The sequence below is a fragment of the Xenopus laevis genome, chromosome 8L (genome assembly GCF_017654675.1).
Source record: "Xenopus laevis strain J_2021 chromosome 8L, Xenopus_laevis_v10.1, whole genome shotgun sequence".
Lineage (NCBI taxonomy): Eukaryota > Metazoa > Chordata > Amphibia > Anura > Pipidae > Xenopus > Xenopus laevis.
Window position 1 is genome coordinate 79,283,077 of NC_054385.1, and position 26,901 is coordinate 79,309,977.

Consider the following 26,901-nt stretch of genomic DNA (forward strand, 5'->3'; position numbering starts at 1 on the left):
TGCCTAACATTTGGCACCCCCAAGTGCAGTATGCCTTTCCTTCTCCTTTAAATTCCATAAAATGTAGCTTTCTGCCATCAAAGGTTTTGGAACTCTTATTTAATTTAAGAGGGTACACAAATAGCTAGAACTAGAATGGATGCAGTGTCGCAGTGTAACCCTTACTAGGAACATGTAATCATAGCAAATACAGTTTTTTGCCATTTTACCCTAGATATATACAACCTCATTCCACAATGTAACATTTTCCCATAATTTTGGAGTGTTGCATCTGCTGCCACTGTACCCAGTGAACTCAATTGTTGTGCCATTTTTACATATCAGGTGCAAATATTGTAAGAGTGATGAATACATCACATTAGTTGAGTGAGGTTAAAACAGCATTAGCATGAGATTCTTTTGGCACAGGTCTATTGCGGCTATTGATGCAATCTGATGTGGGAATATTGGAATTATGATCATGTTTGGGCAATATCTCTAAGGTTCTCTAATGTTAATAGAGCAGACTGGACAGAAGTGCAAGGAGCATGTTTGGATGCAAGTCATCAATTTGTGTAACATTTGTATCCATTTTATTGCATTAAGAAATGAGGCTTAAACAGTGCTCTGATATTAGGATATACAAAATAATTCACTTTTAATGCAGGCTGTTCCACTAAACAAATTTTTTTGGCTCCAATAAAGGAATTCTTTTACTAATTCCGAATGTAAAAATGTTTTCTCTGTCTCAGTGATGGATGTGTGTGCTGCTCAGTATGGTGTCTAAGGACAAAAGCTACATTAAGCAGACACCTTCTTTGCTAGTAGAAATACCCTCTGAGCATTTTGTTGTTATTAAGGCAAGTATTGATCCAAGGGATGAGGACAGAGCAAGTAGAGCCAAAAAATGAACTCAGAAACAAGCGCTAACCACAGAAAAATGGAACATGTCCCAAACACAAAATTAAGATATAATTGTAGTTGAAAATATCATTAAAAAATATTTAACACCTTATGCCATAAACCTGAAATTGTATCTTAATGGAATGGCTAATAGGACTGGTTTTAAAGCAATGCAGAAAGCGAATTCAAGCGAATTTAAGTGCATGTAGCCAGAAATGGCATTATGTCAATGTACAATAATTAACACTGTAATTCATGTTATTATCTTTGGGTTTGCTTTATAATCTCCTTCACTTAGACACTTCCGGGGGAATGTAATTAAAGAGTACCTGTCACTTTTCTAAAATATGCATATACTGTCTGAAATTCACTTAAACAGACCAACAGCTAAGAGTAGGTTTTAAAATTTGTACATAAATGTATTAATTCTTACTCTTGAAAATAGCCAGTCTGGAAAGCGCCATCTTGATTAAATCCAGTTATATCTTCCGTCCTCGAGCCTCTGTGGGTCTTAAATCTCGCGCATGAGCACTGTCCAGAAGAGCCGCTTCAGGAAGAAAGGAGCCGAAGGAGCGAAAGCATCTCAGACTTCCTCATTCCCTAGCGATTAACAGACAGCGAACAAGTGAAAGCACCTCCACCTGCCTTCTGCATTCCAGAGGAGCCACTAACAGAGCGCTGTTTATCTTATCTTATCAGGGATGGGGTGATAATCTGCATCTGCCAGATAACTGACTTATTGTTTGAAGACTAGAAGAGTTTAACTCCTTATGTGCAACTGTTCAGCCTATGAGAATATTAAAATATGGATATTCTAGGTATATAAATGTATTTCCCTGTATTATCAGAATGTGTGTTAAAAATATGCAGTTATGTGTGACAACAGCAGGGTTAATATAGTTGTTTTGGGGGCAGAAGGGGGTTTACAATGTTACTGTGGGGCAGCAGCTGGGGTAATAGTTACTATGGGGCAGCAGGGGTAACATAATTACTGTGGGGCAGTAACAGGGAAACATAATTACTGTGGGGTAGAAAGCAGATTAATATATTTCTGTGGGGCATAACGGGGTTAATATATTACTGTGGGGCACAACGGAGGTTAAGAAATTACTGTGGGGCACAAAGGGGGTTAATGGAATATTCGCATTGCAAATAGTTTTTCCGTTACCGACTTTGATTACATTCCCCCGTTCATGTCCAATCTTGGCTCTGCTGGTCATTCAGTAGTTGCCTCCACTGTACAGTTGCCAGTTACATTATCTCTATAGCAGAAGATGTGGCATAATTTACCCCCTATTGAGGGCCCCTGTTATGGGAACATTGCTCCCTTTTCATTTGTACTAAGACACAATTTACACTGTGGCTTTCTTTGCAACCCATTATGTGTTATGAGGTATTTCCCTTTAGTGTTTACATGCCCAAGCTGGTTGTGATTTATCAGTTCCTGTCTAAGCTAGTTTTCTGTTGTTCTTTTCTGGTTTGGATTTTTGCCTGTACCTTGACTGTGATTAGTGCTGCTAGCCCTGAACATTACCTGCCCTTGACTTCATTTTGCCTCATCCTTGTCTGTGCATTGCCAGTTATTGGTTTGTTCCCTCAGTGGGTAGGTTCCCTGTCAGTTTCCACAGCAGAAAGTTCGGGGCCCCCAAAAGTTCATTGGTGAAGACCAGTGCTGACAGAGGTTCTCCTGCTTCAAGATAGACTAAGAGTAAGACCATTCCAGATGTCACCTAGGGTTTCATATTTATCAGTGAAACTGTTAATTTTCCTTTTGTTAGGATTTAAAGGAACAGTAACAGACACAAAAAAGGTATAGTATCACACCCAGGAATATGAGACCTATAATGGGTACATAGCTATTATAGGACTGGGGTATATACAGGCAGCTACTGCTGGGAGGAGTTAGGCATTGAGATTCTGTTTTTTTGCAGTGCAGCTTAAACTGATAATTGACACCTACAAAATATATGTGAGCAAGTACATTAAACTTAGAATTTCTCTATGGTTTCGACTCAAGATGCCCAGGGAAGGGGGGTGAACTACTTACAAAAGGGAGGCTTTTCATTAGAGAATTTACAATTATAAATGAAAATATAGCAATTTGCATCTTTTTGATGAGGCTAAGCCTCCCTACATCTTTATTGTTTGCTACCTATGTTACCTGGGTTTACATCCAGTGTTGAAATAGAGAATAGAGAAAGAGTGCAGGCTGCATGTTAGTTTAAAAATTTGCAGCAATAAGATAGTTTAGCACTAGATGGCACCAAAGGAAATGTTTTTAAATCACAAATACAGATATTTGTCAGTGTTTTTTTGAGGTTTTAAGTTAACCAGTTTCCTAATTCACTTATTGGCGCTTTGTATGTTTTTTGTTTTTTTTTAAAGATGCAGGGCACTTTGTTCTTAAAATAATATCTTATTCTTAGATATATTATGAATTTCTGTTTTTTACCATTGAAATCCACCAATGTAAATGACAAGGTTTATGAGAGCTAAGTGTTATTCATTATAAGAAGATAGATTATCTGACTGATATTATTATTGCAAGCTACAGAGTTAAATACCTACAATTATCACCTTGAGTTCATTTGAATGCACTATATTTCTGGTGTAAATCTATATAAATCTATATATAATAGATTTATTATAGATTTATTCTCAATCACTGTGAATTCCATATGGTTCCACCGTAAATTTTTATATCTACAACAATATCCAGAATTGTAGCTATAAGGTTTATGAGACGTGGGGTTTTTTATTACCCGAGGTTCCCAAGGTGCAACCTATCGTTAGACGGGGTGCCAGATGTAAAGGTGTAAAATGCATGTATAATTTAATTCATATTGTAGTGGACACTAAACACGGTACTGGTCTCCATTAAATCCTGACAGAGATGGTAGCTGCTGAGCTCCAGTTGGATTTTAGAACCTGGAAAACTATTGTGATGATTGTAGAAAACTTGGGCATGCCATTTAATTGGCAAATGATCTATTAAACTTGCTTCATTCCTTACACCTGTAGAAAATATATTGATAAACCAAGTTTAGAATTCTCTTGCATATTAAGTCAGGTTGAAAAAAGACACACGTCCATCAAGTTCAACCTTTTTACTCTATTTTAACCTGCCTAACTGCTAGTTACAATATGGGAAATAATTGCCTGAATCCTTTTTTTCTGCATGCACATTGCAGAGCAAGTATTCAGACAGCTGATCACTCCATATGCCAGAACGGAAATTGGCACAGGTACAGTATTGTGTTGGATAATGTATAAATGTATAAAACATTTTCCTTATAGGAAAGTTTTGATAAATGGGAAAGATACCAAACTTCTGGGACACTTTGTTTTTTACTTTTTTCCAGTATTTAAGATTAAAGTTTAAAGTTCCTGTCTCTGGTGTTTCAGTCCTGCAGCTCAGTAATCCTGAGACAGAATCTGGCCTATTACAATTTGCTGCATTAGTTGATACATTTCTCAGCAGCATCTGTGGAATATCAGCAACTATTGTATCAATTCTAACAGCTGCCTTTAATGAAACTCAGGGATTCTGCTAAGCAGGGTGTAGTGATCGTACCTGGTGGTCTAGTGGGGGGACGGCAGGGACGCCTGCCGCCCCCTCGGTGGGGACGCCCGCCACGCCGTGCTGGTTCTTCTAACGCCGCAGGCGCAGGTTCTTAGGGCACGCGCGGCGCGCCTCCTTGTAATTTAAAGGTGCAGGCGCGCTGGCGTCATCACAATTGCGTGAGATTTAAAAGTATTTAAAGGTACATTTTCTTTTTACACACTGCCTGTTATAGGTTTTGTTACCTCGTGGTGTTTTAGCTTTGTGCTGTTCTGAATCCTGATCTGATCCTGTACTTTGACCCCTGCCTGATTATCGACTATCCTGAACTCTAGTATCCTGACCCTTGCCTGAATACCGACTACCTTTTTTGCTAATCCCTTCTGATTGATCACCCGGTTTGACCTTTCCCTGCCTGACTACGCTTGTATTCTGCCTGCCCAGACCCAGCCTGTTCTGACTACGATTCCATCTCATGCCTTGTACAGTGACCTTCTGCCCAAAGACTTTTGCTATCCAGTTGTGCCCCTCTGCTTGTCTAGAAACCCTCGCTTTGCACCTCTCATTTTAAGACCTGGCGGCATCTAAGTAGCTGAGGTCTCCTCCCGAAGCCAAAGGCGGCTGCAATAGGCAGAAGCACAAGCCGAGACCAGGTGCTTAGCATCGGTTCTAGATTTAGGGTGCCAACCGTTACACAGGTCTAAAGATAAGAAATGTATCAACTAAATGTACCAATTTAGAACAGTAACAGAGTTGGCGACCCTCCCAGAGCTGCTTTAGAGAGACATCAGAAGGTTAAATATGAAATTTACACGTTAATATTAGAAAAAGTGTAACAAATAAATAATAGTAAATAATTAAAAAACATCTTTATTTCTTGTGAACTATTTGAAAACAACTGAACTTTAAAATATGTTTGAAGGTGAACAACCCCTTAAATGTCTAATTATAAATGTTATCTATTGTGCCTTTAGAACAGTGATCCCCAACCAGTAGCTCATGAGCAACATTTTGCTCTCCAACCCTTTGGATGTTGCTCCCAGTGGCCTCAAAGCAGGAGCTTATTTTTGAATTTCAGGCTTGGAGGCAAGTTTTGGTTGTATAAATACCAGGTGCGAATCCACATAGGGGCTACCAATTTGCAAATCACAGCACTTATATGGCAGCACAAGAATATTATCCATTCTTGTGTTGCTCTCCAACTCCTTTTACTTCTGAATGTTGCTCACGGGTTCAAAAGGTTGGGGATGCCTGCTTTAGAACATGAAACTGTACAATATGCTGCCAATTACATTTCAGGGGTTACTGGACTACAAGTGGATTTGATCAAGGAATTGGTTGTAGATCCTAAATTTTGACACAACTGAAATGCTATTTTAAGGCACTCCAAAGTGATCCATTTATACACTAATTATGGGACATTCATAGAATATAGATTGTAAAATTATAAGGGTATTACAATTTTACAATGTAAGGGTATTAGTAATTACTCATTCCTAGACCATATAAAGGCTATAATTTTATTTATTTATAAGGCGATAACGTCTATAATTTTTTTTTAAATAGAGATATTTCGGTGAGTCAATATGCATTATTTATAAAGATAGGTTTTACATATTATTTATGGTTCTTATGTTAGTATATAGTTTATTATTACAGTTTGATAGTCCGAAGATACTTCCCTGAATTTCACCCCCTTCGTCTTTGAAAAAGAACAAATTATATTCTATCAACAGCCTCCTTTTTTCATAACATGGAAGTCTTACTTTCATTTTTGTTTGGAGCTGCTGAGGAATATTTAACTTATGGCATATAAACAATGCCCTTTGAAAACTATCACTGAAACTAAATCTTTCCTTTATTGCCATGGTTATCTCAGAGTCATGCTTTTCATATGTGCACCAGATTTTATTAACCTTAGCGTGTGTGGAGATTGCAACCTTCTATACAGCCCATGAGCTTGACATATGGACAGAGAAAATAAAAACAATGCTATTAAATGGTCTTGCCACATGTACACACTCAGTTGGCATTTAAGGATTTGTACAAAAACATTGGTTTTTTTCTTAGATCAGAACAAGAATAAAGGTATATAATCTATTATCCAAAATGCTTGAGAATTTCCCAGATAAGGGAATTTGGACCACCATACCTTAAGCCTGCTAAATATAATAATAATAATAATAATAATAAGCTAATATAATAATAATAAATATAAAATGTAATAATTTATACAGCTTAGTTAGGATCAACTACAAAGTACCAGTGGCGTAACTATAGAGGAAGTAGAACCCGCAGTTGCAGGGGGCAGGGGAACAGGGGGGCCCAGATTGTGGGGTCTGCTTCCCCAGCTGCTCTCTTACCTGTAGTGAGGAAGGAGGGTGCAAGTCGGGTGGGAGTGGGCAAAGTCGGGGCAGGGCGAAGGCGGGACGGGCAGTGGGCGGTAGGATAGGGATCAGAGTATTCCAGACCCCTCTGAAAAAATTTTTGCAGGTGAGCCCAGCACACTAAAGTAACATCACTGCAAAGTACTTATGTATTATTACAGAGAAAAAGGAAATTATGTTTAAATATTAGAAATGTTTGCATAAAATGGACTGGGAGATGGAATGGGAGAAGGTCATTTCATAATTTCAAAATAAATCTCAAAAGCACATGTACACGTGCAACAGAATCAGCCAGCATATATCAATATGGATATTCTATCCCATGGATAGATGTAAAGCTTTTCAGAGTATGGTATGTATCCAAATTACGTACTGCTCCTCCCATTCCTTAGTGTGTATTCTAGTTCTATGGATATAATGCTTTACCAAATTGCCTTTACCTGTTATGATATTAGTTTGCATAAAAAAACAGCATTATCAAATAGTGAATACAGGAGTATAACATATGGGGGCTGCACCAAAATGTATTCTATTGTTTGATTCAGTTGTCTGTGTTTGCTACAAATAGATGACAGTGGCTTTGGAATGGGTCTGGACCTCATGTGCAAGAAACGACAACATTTTTATTTACACTACCTGTGTGGCAAAATAAGTCAGCACCATGTAATAACATTTTTCAAGGTTATTAAATCACTCAAATTATGGGAACTGCAGAGCATGCACATCACAGTGACCCAGGTTAGCACCAAACTAGAACAGAATGCAATAAGTCTTTTTAACAGGATGTTGAGGAGTTCACTTTCTGATTTATTGTCTATCTCTGTACATTTCAATGGAGCTGACATTTAGAGCAGTGACTCCAGGTGTACACCAAAAAGACTAAGATGTTTTCTTTACAATTATTCATTAAAATATTCAGTCACAAAATATTACATGGATTAAAAGAGAGAAACTTAGCTATATATATATATATTTATATATATATATATATATATATATATATATATATATATATATATATATATATATATATATATATATATATATATATATATATATACCATATGCATAACATATGGGCCTAATATTTTCTATTGCCCCCAAGATCCTTCTCTATGTCCCTCATCCTTCAGCCTTTAAAATATGCAGTTGAAGTTTTGTATTACATGGGAGTCATAAGACCCAGAGTAACCCAGTTCTCTGTGGATTTGAAGAATCTACTGAGCAATGTCAGTTTATCTTATTATGCTCATGTCACATATTTCTCATATGGAGAGCAGGCATTGGGGGCAAGTACGTTATAGTTAATACCAGAGGTTAGAGAAATGCTTGTTGTTTTTTTGATTTGCTATTTGTGAAACAGAATAAGAAACAAAAGTAGAAAAACATTTGCAGTAATTTATGACATAGATCTTAATGGATCTTTCTTCCATTTCCATGTATTATATAGTAGTAAGGAGAGACGAAGGTGTTGCTTGGGGCAATGGGGTTTTAGGGATAGGAACAAAATGAGGGTAAGAGCAGAGGCACGTGATAATTTTTGAAAGGGATACTCTGTTACCATACCTTACAATGAATGAATTAATAATTAATTAGTAGCTAATGCACAATATCAAATGCATAACATCAAATATATTCATGTTACCTTATATTACAGTGTTGCTGGCCATTGTTCATTGTATACAACAGAGGACTGATATTATTCTGGATTTAAATTAAAACAATGTTAAACCTATGTTGTGTTTTTCTAGTGCAGTAGGCTGAACCTGCAAACCCCCCCCCCTTTCAAAAACTGCTATTTAAAGCAAAATGATTGAAAGTTAATTGAAAAATCTTTTGTTGAAATGCTATTTTTGCCATCTTTTTCACAACAATGCAAGAAAGAGTAGCTAGATAGACAGATAATAGAAGATTAATAGATATATGATGGAGAGAGATACATTATAAATATATACCAATACAAGAAAGATGATAGATAGATAGATAGATAGATAGATAGATAGATAGATAGATAGATAGATAGATAGATAGATAGATAGATAGATAGATAGATAGATGATGGATGGATGGATGGATGGATGGATGGATGGATGGATAGATAGATGATAGATAGATAGATAGATAGATAATAGATAGACAGACAGATGATAGATAGATAGATAGATAGATAGATAGATAGATAGATAGATAGATAGATAGATAGATAGAAGAAAGAGTAGCTAGATAGACAGTAGATTAGTAGATATATGATGGAGAAGAGATACATTATATATACCAATACAAGAAAGATGATAGATAGATAGATAGATAGATAGATAGATAGATAGATAGATAGATAGATGACAGATAGATGGATGATAGATAGATAGATAGATAGATGACAGATAGATAGATGATAGATAGATAGATAGATAGATAGATAGATAGATAGATAGATAGATAGATGGATGGATGGATGGATAGATAGATAGATAGATAGATAGATAGATAGATAGATAGATAGATAGATAGATAGATAGATAGATAGATAGAAGAAAGAGTAGCTAGATATATAGTAGATAGATAGATAGATATTGAAGATTGGTTGAAAAACAGAGCATGTCATTTCCCTGCAAGCTTTTCAGGGAGTAGAGGTTAATCCTCAGTGACCTTGTGTATACATCACAAAACCACCGCAGATTAAGAAAATTGTCACAACTGGAAATCTGATAATGCAATGCAAGGAAAAGTGGAGGTAAAATAGCAAATGTAATAGGGGAGAGAAAAAACACATGTGGAGTTTGCTCTAATTATAGCCAAAATTGTGAGTACTTGGCATTCATAATCACAAGCCGCTAACCCAGGCAATCACAAATAGCAGCAAGCGATACACAATAACAATACACAGTCAGGTCTGATCAGCTCTGAAATAGCTTTACACTGTCCAGTGATCAGAAGTGCAAGGAACTCCCCTGCAATTACTTACACAACTGCAGACACACCAAGCAGCCAAAGCCTGATGTCATTCCTGGATCCCCCGAACAAAACATATATCATTTTCAAAAAAAGCCAGAACTAGAGCTTATCCGCATGCCTTAAATCAGCACATAGGAAAAGTGGATCTCTAATCATTTATTAAACTAGGACAGCAATCACTGTAAGTAGGAATTGCTCAGGTTACAGGAATGACTCATATTTCAGTTGAGCAAAGTGAATCAGAAGTTACACAGGAGATGTATCAAATGACTTTGGGGTGGCTTTACTTGAAACATTCCGCAGCTGACACTAATGCCACACAATGCTCAACTAATTACAACTTTGCTCACTTTAGAAAGCAGTTTGCGTCTGTTTGTTTTCAGGTCTGGGTTCATTTAATTGGTATATTTAATGTTGGGGAAATAGTTTAGAGAAAAAAATCTATCTTCTATCTATCTATCTATCTATCTATTTATATTTCTGTATTTCTATTTAGCATCTACTTTGGGAAAATTAGCTAACATACTGTGGGGGGAATGAACTAAAATTGCATAAATAATAAGAAAAAAAATCCACATTTCACAATTTCGTTTTGAGACAGGTATTGTGAATTATGGCGCCTGCTTCAAGGAAGCATTCTCTTTCTGCACAAAAGTAAGGACTTTTTCATTAAAAGTTTCATTACATACACATCACAATGTAACATTTGCAAACTTTCTTCCACTGATACTAAGGGTGTTATTTACTAAAATCCAAATGGCAAAAACCTGAAAAGATTTGTGTTTTTTTAGTATAAAATTTATTATACCCCAAGGATGAAAAAGTTCAATTCTGAAAATCCGGCATTTCAGACCTGCCGAGGATGCATATAAGTCAATGGGAGAAGTCCCAAAGATTTTTTGATCTACGCTTGGTTTCGTGCAATAATCCAAAATTTTCAGGGTTTTCGGTCAAATCTGAAAAAATCAGAGTTTTCGGGGGAAAAAAAGATTCATATTTTTCATGATTTTCTTTGAATTTTTTCCCGCAAACAAAATTTTAGGGAAAGTGTATTAAATAAGCCAAAAAAAAACCTGTGCAGATTTGGTTATAGTTTTTTTCAGAAAATAGATATATATATAGAGATAAATTCGGACTTTAATAAATAACCCCCATAGGGTCGCTAAATAGTTGATGGGTTTGCAAAAGCTATATTAAAGTATACATTTTTGCATTGCAAATATTTTTCCCAATGATTTCATTCACCCAATATGTTTTTGCCACATCTTATATGAAAATGAAATGAGTAACTAAATAAATGTAAACGTGATCCTCTACAGATTCAAAATAAAATCAACATCATCTATGTATTTCTCTGTCTACCTTTCATTTTCACCAGTGATGCAGATAAAATACTATATATTCATGGGCCAGATTTTGAACAGGATTTGAACAGGCCTTGAACGGGTCTTTCTTTCTTTCTTTCTTTCTTTCTTTCTTTCTTTCTTTCTTTCTTTCTTTCTTTCTTTCTTTCCACATCTCTTTCAAGCTTACATTCAATGCTCATAAAGATCTTTCCCAATTATAGCAACATGCATTTCCCAATTGAGAAATATCAAATGTAATGCAATGAATTCAACCTGCTAAATCCATTGCTTTCTCATATCAATATTGCAGGAAGTAAAATGTGTATCTTCGAGAAATTACATAGTCAGTTATCTGTATAGCAAAATGCACTCCAGAATGTACATTGCAACAGGAAGGCTTATTAGATTCCTATACAGTATGTATATCACCACTTTACCTTTGTGTTTTATTAAGGGATAAAAGCATATTTCCTTCATGGTTTGTTGGCCTCTGTATTATTAGGTGACAAGACTATAGCTTTAACCTTCCAATAAATGCATCCAGAAAGACAGCTGTGATGTAAATACACTTTTACCTCCTATATACAATAGTATGTGTCCTTGGTTAAAGAGGTGAATGGCCTACTATGAAAGTCTCAGCTTGCATCTCAGTCTTAAATAAAAGAGATACTGACACCAGAAATTAAATTAATTACATCTTACATCTATAATAACATTGTCTATGTATGCTATTTATATGCACTTACATTATCTATGTTATTTCCCATGTTCCTCTATGAGAGGGCTGCCATATTTGTGCAGCAGTAGTCTTTTAGCATTAGAAACTGTAACTGGTTGAGAAGGGACAGTCATGTAGGCAAAAACAGTCAGGTTTATCAATGTCAAGTAACAATAAATTACAAAAGCAGAACCATCAGCAAAAAATGATCAACGTGACCTATAGGTAACGTTTAATGTTCATTAATATTTTAAAGAGTAGTTTTTTATTTTCAGTATCACCTTAAGTTTACGTGACAGAATCAGCTTGCAAACTGCCCGTTATATAATGACATTTTATCTAAAATATACATTTCTTCTGTATAAAGTGTTTTTAACTTTTGACAGTATTAATTTCAGACAAGTGCCTAAAATACTGATATACTGTAATTTTTCCCAGCTACAGAAGCATAAATGTTTGTCATTGTAATGTGTTCCCATGTTTTGTATCATTACTTGCTTCTTTTGTTAAAATATGCTGAGAGCTGTGGTTCATCCTTCATAGTGGAGAGCTAAACACTGAGAATTCTTGCATGTTTGAGGATTTTCTATCTACGTAGCAGACTCTGTACCAGTGCAGAAGAGTATATGCCATTCACTTATGGACCTCTTCCTGAACTCCTATATATGCACTGGGTACATTTTTTTGCATGATGCAAAACATGATGATTGACTCCCCAAAACAGTTTCAAACAGGACTCATCATACATTTTGGTCTGAAAAAGTGATGTATTTTACAAATATTGGGTACTTATAATGCAGTTCCCCAATGGTAAAAGTATGTAGTTAGTTGATAGTAAAGTGGACAGTATGTTCGAACAGAAATGCAGGTTTTATGATACACCAAAGTATGGGCAATACACTGTGTGTGGTAGGATTTGATTTTCATATTTCAAGTGATGTAGCAACAGCCATGTATCCCCTCTTTTACATTAGAGCTGTATTAGTGCATAGTATGAGCTTAGATAGTTGCCCAATAGTCACACCTAGAATGAGCAACCCTCATCTCCACCGAGGATATAGTGAGAGTGATATAGTGAAGTCTGCTAGATACAGTATGGGATGTACAGTAGGAAGTACTATTCCCCAGTGTGAGTGGTCAGCATTCTTTATGTAGTTAGGGTGGGAAATGTTTCTGGGCTTCTATGCATTGGATTTAGCAGCTTGACTGTTGAACTGCTGAAATATTCTGAGCTAAAGAATTTAATATAGCCTTGTCATCTATAACACTAGAGATCACTATCTATGGCTCGGCTGTATTTGCAAAGTGCTAGTCTGGGACTTGCCGGTTTTACATGCTTAAAGGAAAAAAGTGTAATTGTAAATAGTGTGTCACACATAAGCATCTCCCTTGCAAAACAGACCCCTTCCTCAAAGCATACAGATAGAACTAATAATTCCTCATCACAATTTTAACAAGTAAAATCAGAGATCCAGTAACAGTACAATGTAAACAATTTCTGAACATCAACTTCTGGAGATCCCCTAACCCCCTAAAGATCCTCAACTGCTGGAGATCCCCTAAATACCCAAAAATCTGCCTTGATTTTTTTCTGGTTCAGTTTTTTAGGGGGAAAATTCAAATTTTTAGAGGAAAGAAAAAAACTAAACCTTTAGACAAAGCTGCTAAAAATCTGAATCCAAAAAAACTCTATCTAAAACCTGTAGAGGTCATGTAGAAGTCAATGGCAGATGTCCCTTTTACAATTTGAAGATGTTTCTTGACATCACGATCTGCACTGATTTTTGTACAATAATCTGAAAAAGTCAGAGTTTTAAAAAAATGTACGATTCGGGCATCAAATTAGAAAAAGTGGTATGATTAGAATTGTCGCATGATTTTATCTAGACTTTTGCTGCACCGACTTTTTTGAGCTGATTTTTTGATAAATTAGTTAAATGTATGGATGGGAGTTAGGTCAACTTTGTTTTAATAAAAAAAATGGGATAAATTTGAGTTTTAGTTGATACCTCCCCTTAATATGTGTTTATGCATTTTACTCTTTTGAGTTAGTCAGGTGATTAGCTCTATGACATCTCACCAAATAAAAGAAAAAGTATTCTCACAGCTTGCATATTGCATATTTACTATATGTTATTACATGGCATGGATCTAGTTTCTTGTGGTGATTTGGCAGCTGCAAGTCATAACACTATTGTTTTGCTGCTTTATTGAGTCTGTTTCTGTCAATTCTGTTAATAAAGACTGTATAGATACATAGATGTCCCTGAACCAGAGAGTCTGGAATTCGGATTAGGACTGTGATTGGAGCACTCCCCAATGATTAAATGATTCCCACAATAACTGCTAGTTAACAAGAAAGAAAAAGCACTGAAATGGCATCAACTTTATTTTGAAAATCACCATATACAAAAGCCATTTTCCTACAGGGATCAGATATACCCCGTTCATCAGCAGACATGATGCAATGGTAATCAAAAACACTCAAATTAAGCCATTACTAGAGAAGTAGCTCTCGCTGTTGGAAAATCCTTGTGCCTCTACTGATACATTTTAGAAATGCAATATTGTTCCAATGACAAACGCAGACTGCCAGTGCAATAACTCTCCGGCTATGACTCCATTTTTTCTTGAAGCTCTGCAGACTCTTAATTAACATGTTTAACAGGAAGCTTCTAAATGGCTCACCAGCTTTGAATTTGGCAGACGCTCACCCGCTCTCCGAGTGAAATGTGTTTAAAACTGCTCTTTAGCATGGCTGCAAAGCAATATAGGGTCGTTCTTTTGGGACTACTCTATTCAATAAGAAGCTGTCTGTTGTACTTGGAATGTATCAGTCGCCCATTCAAATTTACCGGTAGTAAAAAGACACATTTTCAAATTCATAAATCAAATACCTGTCTTTTTACTAATAAGACACAGCTGTACATGTTTTTGCCCCTGTTAGCAAAAAAACCCCCATTGAACTCAAAATGTTCAGGTCATAGGAAAGTCTGGGGTAATTGTGAGAAATGTGTACAAATGTGCTTTTCAAACCTGAAAGACCATGAGTTCAGATGGGAATGCATGTCTGTATGTGAGAAGACACTGCACGTAATATATTTTTTTCTAATTTAGATGGTACATGTACATAAATGAACATACTAGTCCATAAACACAACTAGTCTGGGTGCAAATTATCTAAGTCCTTCACCAAACGATCTAATAATAATAATTAGATTGAAAAAATAAAAAAATAATCTAATGCATGCAGTTTACATCCCAGACTCACCAACTGTTATGGGTAGCCTGGGTTTCAAGGCCTGTAGAAAGGCGGTAGAATAAACTAGAAGCAATGCAGAAAATAGCAATGCAGTGGGGGGCAAGTATCTTTCTGACTGTGACCCTGTTTACAGAATCATGCAGTCCTGCTTGTCACATAATCAAATCATTGCAAATTAAAACTTCTCAAACACATGAAAAATAGGTGAGGAGCAAATTAAGTTTTTGAAACCAACCCTTGATCCATGAATTGAAAAAAAACTGCAAAGGAGACTTTTAATTAATGGATTGCTGCTGCTGCTTAAAACCTGCCCTGTATTATCTTCCAAGTCAGTGCAAAGATTTGTCGTTTTATTTTTTGGCTTATCTGCACACTTGGAGAGCAGCAAGTTCACCAGAGACATTTTTTTTTAAATGTTGTGAGTCTCAGGGAGTTACATGGATTAGTCTGGGATGTCAGGCAGGTTTTAGGCACTAATGACATTCAGCTCATATTTCTGCTGCTCTGTTTAAAGCCAGACTTCTAGTCAAGGTATAGTAATATTTGTCCAATATAACTTACAATATGACTTACAATTTTTAATATTATCAAGGGGCATACAACTTTGTTACAACATGTAACTGCATTCCAAGACAGGATCAGAAAGCCTTGCAAAGCTCATTGTTTCTGCCTTCGTTTTTCATTTTCTCTGCTTGTGTTTCGCTGCTTTGTTCATCAAATATCACTTCCCCCAGTGGCCAGACACTGCTTTTATCTATTATAACTCGCGCGCCAGTGACCTTGCAAAGTACATACCAAACAAATAGGTCATTCTTCACTTATGCCTTTGTCCCTACACTGTTAAGTATATAAATACAATATATATAAATACAATACTGTACCTATGTATGCAGCTACAAAAGTCCCTTTTTTATTTGGGTGAGGCAATAAAGTAGTTAACAACCCTCTTCAATTGTCCATACAAGAGCTTCAAGCTGCTCTGCTTTAAATGTGTGTGGGTATAATGCACAAAAGCCATGAATATCCTATAAATTATATCCTTATAAACGGCTCTAAGTGATGTCATCACTGAGCTTAGTGATATCATTTTTGTCACATGACTCACTAAAACTTGTGTATTATAATAAATAACGTACCCCTTGTTGGAAAATATGAGTATATTAGATGTAATCTCGGAGTTCCATAACCTGTATAAAGCCTGTATATGGTCATGGAACACTTCAGTGACTTATAATATAATTATATTTTACAATAGGGGTAATTTAATCACTATATATATATATATATATATATATATATATATATATATATATATATATATACATATATAAAACTATTATATCTATATATTTGTTATACAGAGTCAGACTACTGCGCATGTGATGACTTGAAGTACAGTGTCTTATACCTGTGAAGATCAAATATCAGGATTAATAATTAGCATTTGTGCTTTGTATTAAATAGCCTGCTGTACATTGGAACTGTAGTTGTGTGTATTGATACATCTGTATAGGTATGTGTGTGTATATATATATATATATATATATATATATATATATATATATATATATATATATGTATATATACCAGTGTTTACAATAATAATAATTGATAATAATAATTATAATAATATTCAATAATAATAATAATCAACTATATACGTTATGTACTTGGGAAGCAGAACCAACCTCAATGCTACTTAAAACTATGCAATAACCATTCGTGTCTGTATTGTAGTACATTCAAATCAACTGCCATAAGCTCTTCTTCAGTTTAACGCTCAGTATATTATACTGATTCATTTACCAAAGTATTTGAACTGGAAAATTGTGGCAAAACATAAACTATATATTTACGTATTTAAAGGAATTTTTCACTGTTTTCTGAGGTTGGATATCAAATACCTTATTTAAGGCAGTGTGACTTGGGAAGGGTGGGAGATAATAAAGGAGCTTATTGGGAGTAGTATATGTGTGGGCATGTAGTAATCACTGGGGCCCTGGACTGTCTTGTTCTGTCACAGAATACACCTCTAAATGTTTGCAGATTTGAGGTTTGGCTTTGGTAATAAATCCCTTCTTGTTTATCCTTACAGAGCTCAAGTGGTTAAATTCTTTTAGGACGATCTTCTGAAATCTGATATACGACTATTCAAATAAAATAGATGGAGTTTTTAAACGTGGAATGATTTTACGCAAATAAATATAAAAATTGTATTCATTTTCACCAAACAAGCATTAAACCTTCTGAAAGTAGAAAGTAGTTTGATTATTTTCATAGGTGTTTTTTGTTATTTTATTTCTGTTTTTTGAACTTTTCACAGTGTTATTTGGCTGGGATTCTAAGCCCAATCGAAAAAAAAAAAAAAAAGACGGATACTTAGTAGAGTACAGATGTATGGCATTATGGTGTGTGCTGCCAAACCAAAGAGAAAATGTCTAAGTAATTGGATGTTTCTTCATGGTCAAATGAAGCCTGGAGGAATCCACTGTATACAAAAAAGTCAATGCCAATATGCAAAATAAAATACATTCCTGGAAGAAAAACGAAATGCGCAGACCACGAAGGACTTAGCACTAACTTAAATTATTATTAGATGTTCCCTCAAGTTATTTTTATAGGTGGAACTTCAAAGATATAAAAACAAATGACACAATTCTGGCATCAAATTCACAAAGAGAGAGGCACTTGCTGCATAAACACCCCTATAAATGGATGATCCTGTACTCAATGCAAAACATACTTTGCTGTAAGCTAAGCTGTTACAGTGTTAATCATTATGTCATGCTCGCTGAAATCAAAAATGGAGGGTGTCACCTTTTAGTGTGAGGGGATGAGTACACAAGATAGAGCACTGTTCAGCTGTATTCATTGCTATGCTTCATATTATATGCAATACTATTATGTAAACTTTCCACTGTACTTATGAGTGATAGGGATATACCTAGGCTCTTCTTCAGATATTCATTTGAATTGGAAACTGGTATGTCTAATGTAGCCCTCCTCTGCTTACAAGAGAAAGAAAAGTTCAATCACAGGGAGTGCCAAATATTGGGGACCCCCCACACAAGTGATTATAATCTCTTACCTGATACCCAAGACAAGAGAGGTGCTCCTGTAACTGAGTCCAGCTTTTCACTCTACTGCACACACACCCATGCAAAGAAATAAAAACCATGGTTGCTGCATGGTGCTCCCTCTGAATTCCCCCTGGCTAGAGCAGTTTACTGTTAACAGGAGCAATGGCCTGTGCCCTGGGGTATCAGTACCAAGTAGTTAGTACAGGGCAAGTTGTTGATCAGAGAACAAGACAGAGGAAATCTGATGGGATGAATAAAGGTGCCCCTTTAGTTCAATAATGCAAGGTGGTTCCAACTGAGATTTCAGCATGGCCCAAAGTAAACCAGCCACTAAGACCTTGGTGCAATGCTTCATTGTACTACTTTCTACATTCCTGGATGCACTGTAAATTATCTAATTGTTTCCTTGATCATCCCCACTTTCTGGTCCTGGTAGCCTTGCAGTAGTGATGGGCACGAATTTGCGCCAAATTTCCACATTCCGGCACTTGCGAAACTGCAGCAAAAATTTACCTCTGAAAATTTGCTGGCATCAAATAATTTTGGACGCGCAACTGAAAAGTCGATCGCATTAAAACCGACATTATTCGGACACCCATTGACTTTAACGCCGGCGTCAAAATTGATGTGAGTGTCAGAATTGACGCGGGTGTAAATTTTTTTGCTGTTTCGCGACAATTTGCGGGACAAATTCGCCCATCACTACAAAGAGGTCAAGCTACAAGTATTTAATGTTATTATCGTATTGGAATCACATCAGCATTTTGGATTATCCAGTAAAGTAAATTCCTTCTAGAAAAGGTGTAGTTCAATGTTTACAAATGTACACAGAAATAAAGTGTAAGAAGGCAGCTGTGCAATGCATCATCCACATGAATCGTTGTGTCTATAGTTGTCTTTGTAAATCCTCACCTCTGGCAGCCAGACTCTCCCAAACACCCATGTTGCATGGTTGCTCTGGTTATGCAATTAAATGTCATTAAATACTCAACATTGACTCCAGAAACACATTTTGTAACCAACTATGGAAAAAGGAAAGCCAATTCTTAAAATAATTGGTTACCAAAGGATCACATTTAAACTGTTTCTGGCAGCTACTAAGTAAAAGTTTAATGTCATAAATCATTTTCTAAGTCAGACACAAGGCTTATTTTTCTTTAACCCCTCCATATGACAAGAAGTCCATTTTATGAAAATAAAATTGTTAATAAACCATTAATAAAATGAGAAAAAAAGCTGTAAATGTTATAGACACCTGTACATTTTTAGTTTTGTATTAAAGAGGTAACACAAAGAGAGAGGGACAAACTTTTCTTTGCAAGAACAGGACACGGTGAAAAGGAATTTAATTTAATAATGTAAAAGTGATAAGCTTGTTTAGTAGATTGGAAATGTCTCCTAATATTAACATTTATGGTCAGTGGTTGTGAAACCATCAGGGACCTTTACTAAGTTAGAATAGAGAAAAGGTTAGTAAAACATTTAATTTTTAGTCAAGTGGAAACCCTACCAGTAAGAAGGAATTGGACTGAGGCTCAAAAGGGTAGTTAGAATTGAAATAACCAAGTAACTAGCAAGTTGGGGGTCATTGGTGTGCAACAGTTTTTGCAGTCCTTGACCCAATAAATAATGAAATTGGAAGTAGGGATCTAGTGTGTCAGGTTACTCCTACTCAGTATGAGTCATAGAGAATAATTATTGGTCCTTTTAGAGTTCTTTGGTATTGCACAGGGAGAAGGTAAGAAGCAATTGTTTAATATTCCTGCTTGGCTCACTGCAGGCTCCCATGTACAGTATCCCCCTGCCCCAATCACCAAACTACTATATCCAGTAATTAAAGTCTCATTTTGGTATTTTACTTATTGATTCTCTGTATGTATTCATACCTAAAAAGTGTTCATGCATATGCCTTTGAAAAAATGTTTTTATTAAAGGGGACCCATCATCCAAAAAAATTATTCAAAATCCTATTTTATCACATTAGTCAAGCAAAATGAACTTTAATTACACTGTATAAATTATTTAAATCTTGTTTCCTTCAGTCTGGGAATTCAAAATTATAGCAAGCAGGCAGCAGCCATTTTGTGGACACTATTATTAAGACAAGCCTTGCATCATCTCAGAGTCTTGTTTGTGCACCAGAATGGGGGACCTGATGTACATCCCCATGTCCTGGCTACACAATTAAATGGTAAAGAGAACTGGGGGAATGTGTGGGGAGCAGTGACATCTAGAAAGTGCTGAATGGAAAGTGAAAGTAATTGTCTGCCCCGCCTCTATGCCACTGGCATAGAGGAGTGGCAGACAATATTTGATTGACAGCTGAGATGTTTAAATGATCTTACAACAGCTATGAATGCTTTAATAAAAAATAGAAATTGGATTTCATGTTTAATTTGAAAAGGACTTTTATTATACAGATTTTTGTGTCTGGGTGACAGGTCCACTTTAATAAATATTCCAAAAAAGAGTCAGTTATGTGCTGAAAACATACATATTACATACAAACACAGAATGAGATAAGAGATTAAGAGCTTGCCTTTCCTCACCAAGACCACTGACTAATTTGGTTCTAATCAGCATTAAAAACACACTGTGTGCCATAACCCTAACCAAAAAGGCTGCTTAGTCAAGATTTTTGAATAGTTATGGTATCTTCATTTTAACTAAATGTAAACTCATCTCTCTCTCTCTCTGTATGTATATATATATATATATATATATATATATATATATATATATATATAATATATATATATATATATATATATATATATATATATATACCGACACAAGGTAGGTATATTCATATTTACATATCCTGCCCATTTTCCTATTTATTTTAAAGAAAAATATTGAGTGAACTAGGATGAGACTATAATTCATCAGTGACAAGCATGAAGGCTCTAGAAAGGCATGCATTCATAAGTAACACGCCATTTATCAACAATGTCTCTGAAAATGCGTCACCTGACCAATTTCTAGTAATGTAAGAGCTGCAATGTTGAGCTCAATGCTGCCTTTAACTTGAAGCTGTTCTGTAGGACTGATGCTAAATTACATTTATTGCTGCCCTTCATGTCATTATTTTCCAGCTAAGGAAAAACACAAATCCCCAGCTTTGAATTTTTGATGTAGCCTTTATTTATTTATTTTGGTTTGTTTCTTGGCGTGTGCATTAACTCTTGTCTTGATAATACTAAAACATTCTTACTGGCTCATCCACCAACTGTTGTTAAGAATTATTCATAAACTGCAGATCAAATATTTTCCCAGTTATTGAGGCTTTTTACAATTTTTTTTTCAGAATAAAAAAAAATATGACAATCTGATTTATTTATCAAAACATTTACCCTCTTCCTCCATTGTTTTTTTTTCTCTCCAGGTGCGGAGGAAGTGTTCTCCAGCGTTGGACACTCAAAACCCATTTTATCCTATGAGTCAAAATCTTCCAAGACGGCTCCAAATTCAGTTGCAATGAAAACTGTGGAAAAATTCACTCTATGGGAAATTTAGTACAATAACAAATGATGATAAATTACTGTAATTTAAGAAGTGCTATTCTGAGACAATTTGCAATTGGTCTATTTTTTGAGCTGTAACCTTTTCTATTCCAGCCAGGGTCATTGACCCCAACAATGAGAAGCAGATTCAATCTGAATCAGATTGATTCAGATTGTTATCCTAAGCAGATTGATTCAGAGGGTTATCCTAGCAACCAGGCACTGGTTTGAATGAGAGACTAGAATAGAAATAGGAAAGACATCATCTGACATCAGTAGGAATACTCCATAAAAGACAAAAAGCCTCTCTCCTTGCAACTGACTATTTGGTCCATCAGAAGCAGGAGCATAGCTCGACCATAGAGGCGAAAAGTTGTTTTATAAAAAATGTGCAGTAGACCTGATACAGAGCTGTTTTGCTCCAGAAATAACAAAAACCCATTTTGCTCTGGATTTGACACATACCATTTTGCTTCTGAAATTATATAACTGACATAAAGTAATTTTATAATGGAGACTTTTTCCATTCATTTGGCTCTACTAACAAGTCATTTGCTAATGATACTGCATTATATTTATTAAATGCAAGGTCAACACCTTTTTTCAAAAGTTTCCCCCTTCGTTTTTACATGATAAAGAGATATATTTCCCAACAATTAATGTGCAACAATTAAAATGGATAAAATACCTTTGTGAGAATTATGTCTAAGTCAAAGTTATTTTTGGATTCCTTTTCAGGCAGAATGTAAGTCCCTATTTCCTGCTCTCCCCATTACACACTAAGAGAGGAAAAGTCTCTCTGCAGAGACCAATGACTTTATACTTTTTACTATTTTTGCTATGAGGCTGGCTTAAACATCTAAGAATATTCTCCAGAAGCATGAACTTTCATAATATTAGGCAGTTTGTTCAGTGTTACCCTGCCAGAGGCATGTGGGTGGCTTGCAGACTAAAGAGGTGCTGCTAGCAGCAAAAAGAAATTGTGGAAATGTTTCCATTTTTTGAATACCACATTCGACGCTGTGCTGTAAGTCAGAAATAATTAAACTCTCAATCTGAGGATCAAAAGGTTGCTCCCATTGTGGTTTTCATCAAACATGTTAAGAAACATCAGAACTATTCAAAAGTTGTATGAGTTTTTTGAAAGATTATTTTCACAATAATTACTTATTTTCCCATCAAAATCAAAAAGTTGTAAATCAGTCTACCTGCTCTTAAATATTTACATTTTTCCTTGGGGCTGCCAGATAGCTGCTATTTTAGATTCTGTTTCAAACCTGCTAAGCTCTTAGCTAGCACTAAAATTATTAAGTTGTTAAGGGAGTGCAATATATTTACAGAATAGGAGACCCAGTCTGTGGGAAAATAAGAGACATTCCTAACATTTCACTAACATAGCAGTGAAGCAACATGTATGATGAGAGCCTGAGGCATGCTCCAAAATTGAATAAGGCCTAGTAGAACTGATTATAAATTAAAATATTCTAGGAACATACTGTATTTATTGTGATATAGAGGTCTCTGTGTGTACTGTACTTCTCCACAGCGTACTAGGGTGTCCGGGGCCCTCCGGGGATGCCAGTGATGGAGGCCCCCACTGCACCCTCCACAAGCTTTACAGCTCCCTCCTTCCCAACTCATATCTCTGAGTTGCAGCACTAATTTCCTTGCCACCTGCAGGTGGTGGGGGGACCACCATGTTTTTTCCCGGGAACTCTGACAGCCCAGTTCAGAGTTCAAATGAATAAGGGATAGGAGTTCGTAAAGAGGTCATGTCTAAGTAGCACTTCCTGCAATGAAGTATTAGCACAGGTATGGGACCTGTTATCCAGAATGCTTCAGACCTGGTGTTTTCCAGATAATTAATTAATTAATAATAATAATGTAATTTGGATCTTCATTTCTTAAGTCTACTAGAAAATCATGTAAACATTAAGAGGGGGTATTTATCAAGGTCTTAGAGGTTTGTGAGGTTTTTTTATACCTTGAATGAGGAAAAACCTTGAATGGAAAAAACTTGAATCAGTGATTTCTGAGTGAAAAAAAACATGAATCAAATTTTCAAGTGCAACCCACCTGAAAAGAACCCGAGTATCATGAAGGCATTTAACATCATAAATGCTTCAAGGGACCTCTGCCATTGATTTCTACATGACCTCGACAGGTTTTAGATGTGTATTTTTGGATTCAAGCTATTTCCAGTTTTGGGGTATGATAAATCTCGAAACACTCTAGTTTTTTTAACTGAAAAATTCTAGATCTTTTTTAACCCAAAAATTTGAGTTTTAACTGAAAAATGCCCTCAAATTTTTTGAGTAAAAATCAACTCAACCTTTAATAAATAACCCCTTTAATAAACCCAATAGGCTGGATTAGCTTCCAATACGGATTAATTATATGTTAGTTTGTATCAAGTACAAGGTACTGTGTATTTATTAAAAAAAGGAAATAATTTTTTAAAATTTGGATTGTTTTGATAAAATGGAGTCTGTGGGAGATGGGCTTTCCTTAAAGGGATACTGAAATCCATTTCTCAAAAGAGCAAACCGATTTTTTGATATTCAATTTTGAAATCTGACATGGGGCTAGACATACTGTCAATTTGCCAGCTGCCCCAAGTCATGTGACTTGTGCTCTGATAAACTTCAATCACTCTTTACTGCTGAACTGCAAGTTGGAGTGATATCACCCCCTCCCTTTTCCCCCCAGCAGCCAAACAAAAGAACAATGGGAAGGTAACCAGATAACAGCTCCCTATCACAAGATAACAGCTGCCTGGTAGATCTAAGAACAACACTCAATAGTAAAAACCCATGTCCCACTGAGACACATTCAGTTACATTGAAAAAGAAAAACAGCAGCCTGACAGAAAGCATTTCTCTCCTAAAGTGCAGGCACAAGTCACATGACCAGGGGCAGCTGGGAAATTGACAAAATGTCCAGCCCCATGTCAGATTTCAAAATTGAATATACAAAAATCTGTTTGCTCTTTTGAGAAATGGATTTCAGTGCAGAATTCTGCTGGAGCAGCACTATTAACTGATTCATTTTGAAAAAAAATATTTTCCCATGACAGTATCCCTTTAATTTGTAGCTTCTGGATAACGGATGCCTTACCTGTACCTAGAAAAAAAATAGCTTTTAATGAAGAGTTAATGTGATCTTGCTGGCAGTAGCTTTAGGAAACATTCCAAGGACAGATATTCAAAAATAGTGACTTCTGGACATCAGAAAGTGTTGGGAACGTGGGATGATAATTTATTTTAGGTTCTGAAATAAATTGTTTGCAAAACTCTAAAGATGAACTTGCCTCTTCGATAATTGTTCACAACAGTGTCTTATTGTTTACAGATCTGTTTGTGTGTGGCAGATCCTTCTTATTGGATACATTTAACCTGGAGCCGTTTCTGGATATGTCTTCTCTATGGTGAAGGATTATGGAGATGATTCCAGGAAACAGCCTGTTCATCTGTTTTAACAAATACACTGAACTTAAATGCTTCAAAAAAAAAAAAGTGTTTGTTTTTTAACTTCTCAAACCATCCCCTGATTACACTAATGTTTATTCATCCAGTCCTCTCTCTAGAAATTGTTCTGGCACAGTCACTAAGCACACAGCACTTTACTAAGATGGAGAAAAGTAATGTGAGCAGTTTTGCAGTTTTCTGTGTAAGCACAAATACAGATATAAAGCATTTGGAGGGATCAGAGAGGGACAATTATTTTTTAGAAATGTTTACTACGGCTTACTAAAACTTTATTTAAAGGGATACTGTCATGGGAAAACATGTTTTTATATTTAAAACGTATCAGTTAATAGTGCTGCTCCAGTAGAATTCTGCACTGAAATCCATTTTTCAAAAGCGCAAACAGATTTTTTTAAATTCAATTTTGAAATCTGACACGGGGCTAGACATATTTTCAGTTTCCCAGCTGCCCCCAGTCATGTGACTTGTGCTCTGATAAACTTTAGTCACTCTTTACTGCTGTACTGCAAGTTGGAGTGATATCACCCCCTCCCCCCCCCCAGCAGCCAAACAAAAGAACAATGGGAAGGTAACCAGATAACAGCTCCCTAACACAAGATAACAGCTGCCTGGTAGATCTAAGAACAACACTCAGTAACAGGTTTAAACTTTTAGTGGTAAGTATGAACCAGCTTTTGCTGACTTGCAGATTTACCCCAGACCAATCAGGTTAGTTGGATGATACATGTGTACCTCAATTTTTAAGTAATGCCTTGGAGTCTTTGTTGTATTAAGACCTGACAATTGAAGGACATTTGCTTTTTTTTTGTTTTTAAGCCACTCTGATGTTACCTTGGCCTTGGGTTTGGGATCATATTCTTGTTGAAAGATGAATCTTCCCCAAGCTTTTAGCAGACCGGAAAGGTTCCTTTGCAGTATTTCCATATATTCTCCCCTACAGCATGATGTTGGCTCTATCAAACCACTTTTTTTGATTCTCAGTGCTTTAAAATAAAATGCACCTTTTGCTTATACTTTGCAATCATTTCATCTCTACCTCTCTCTCTCTCTTTTGCACTATTTCATTTTTTCTTACTGCTCCTGGAATGTCATAATTACTTTTTAAGTTTCCTCTTAAGCTGAGCTCTACTGTCTTTATTTCTCTGTCTTTCCTATAGCCTGCCCTCCTCCTATCTGTTGCTTTCTTATCCTAATCAAGCCCCTATTTAACCATATTTAGCACATCCCCTTCTTTTAACCAAGATGCTGTGCAGAACTTTACTTTCCTGCCCAATCTCTAGCGTGCTCCCTACTGACAACATAAGTGACATCATGGTTATCTGATTATGGCAGCCTGGGTTATGAACAGTAAAAAAAGGAAAGACTTTTTTTTGTTAATGCATGTCACATGTGTAAAAAATAGAGCAGTAAACATTAAATATGTTGGCAGCTTGAATTATTGCTCATGTATCAAACAATATATCACACTATTAGTTTAGGCATAGTTTTAATTGTAATGTGATTAATGATGTATAGCAACATTAAGCAGACTGAAGGATCATACTCCTAAAGCAAAACTATAGCTGATGTGTTCTGATAGCATTCTGTCAACAATATACTTCCGGCTGTCTCATTAGACTTGACATCATTAAATTCCCATTTGGAGCATCATCTGCTTTCACTTCATTTTAGCTGAAAGAAGAAAAAATAAGCAAAGGGCCCAGTTATTAGAACTGATT

At 35.9% G+C, this 26,901-nt stretch overlaps 1 long non-coding RNA gene across 1 annotated transcript in view; it reads left to right on the plus strand.

Annotated features, from left to right (window-relative positions):
- LOC121397083 overlaps nt 1-23,571 on the plus strand; it is a 36,950-nt gene extending 13,379 nt beyond the window's left edge. Inside the window, exon 3 of the long non-coding RNA XR_005963429.1 lies at nt 21,578-23,571. This is a non-coding gene — a long non-coding RNA (uncharacterized LOC121397083). The remainder of the gene's footprint in view (nt 1-21,577) is intronic.
- The last annotated feature ends 3,330 nt before the right edge of the window (nt 23,572-26,901 follow it).